The sequence below is a fragment of the Sturnira hondurensis genome, unplaced genomic scaffold (assembly GCF_014824575.4).
Source record: "Sturnira hondurensis isolate 20B ecotype Veracruz unplaced genomic scaffold, ASM1482457v3 Scaffold0000396, whole genome shotgun sequence".
NCBI classification, from domain to species: Eukaryota; Metazoa; Chordata; class Mammalia; order Chiroptera; family Phyllostomidae; genus Sturnira; species Sturnira hondurensis.
Genome location: NW_028073027.1, coordinates 5,286,069 through 5,287,425, shown reverse-complemented (window position 1 = coordinate 5,287,425; position 1,357 = coordinate 5,286,069).

Below are 1,357 nucleotides of genomic sequence, written 5' to 3'. Positions count from 1 at the left end.
TACTTCCATCTTAAAAAAGGCAACTTTTTTCAGATTTTATCTTGCAGCCCTTTGTGTTTCATCATCTGCCTATCCTGAAAAATTGCTTTGTAAGTCAGCCTTTCTTAAATGATTACCTAGTCTTCAAGGTTTCCCCTTAGATGCAAAGGCCTATAGAAAACAGTCCAGATTTAGACATATTTGTGGGTGGTGTGTAGTTGGTTTTTATGCTGTCCCATCATGCACGTTAGCCCATCTCTCTGGGGAATAATCCACAGCACTTCATAAGCCTCTTTCTAAAACATGGTTCCCCAACTTGACCCATCATGAAAATCCCCAAGGAGCTTATTAGAAATGAAGTCCTTGGACATCCTCAGTCAGGATCTCCGAGATGGGCCCTGGGGTGCGGTACCTTCATCACACTCTCCAGGTGATTCCCTGAATCAAGTTGAGGAACTATACTTCTCAAAGAATTACTTAGATTATTTCCCTAGATGTGCTATCTTGCACTTGTTTTTGTAAAGACTGATCTACAATTTTTCCAACCAATTTCCACAGTGTTGACAGAACATTTTGTGGGATTATTTCCTTTGGAAATGCTGTTTGCCCCCGTGCATTCTCTTCTCTGTGTTAGAAAATCTTCTGTGGTGGAAAGAAACCCTGCTGATGGACTTCTCTCCCTTGAGGTGAGTGCAGTGATCCCCACTCTGTGTCAAAGCTCTAAGTATTGCATCCTTGACAAAACAATCACCTGATGGCGAAGTTCAATGAGGAAACATTGACACCAGCCAAAGGCAAAAACATAGGATGGTGTTTAATATCTTGTATTCTTGAAGCTATTTAAAAATTTATGTAAAAAACCCCTCTACTCCTTAAGATATTCAATCTAGTCCACCCTTCAGATAAGGGGGGAAAAAGAATAATCAATCCTGGACCACAGGCAGGTCTGAGTAACTCAAAGGAATCCTCATCTCTCCAACCATGTTGATCATCTGAAAGTAATTAGTAAGAAATCAACCAGCTTCAGACCATCAGTTTGGAGGTTTATGTTCTTAGAATAGATCTTGGGATCTGGTTCACTCTGTAATACCTAGATCTATTCTGCATTTTTGTAACCATCCTACCTCATCCCAGTTTTTTTGTTCCTTCCTGAGGAAGCCTCTTGGGTTGACAAACAGAACTGAACTCTTGCTTTGACCGGCGGCAACACCAATTTCAGAAAAGTCTTTCCCCTTCTGTTTGGCCTTCTTCACTGGGCTCCATGGCCATCAGCATTTTCAGCAGCAGGGATGCTCATTTCATGTTCACCAAGATATTGATCTGACAGCACTGGGGCGTTTTTGTCTACTTTTCAGACTCCAGTTGGTGACTTACCTGA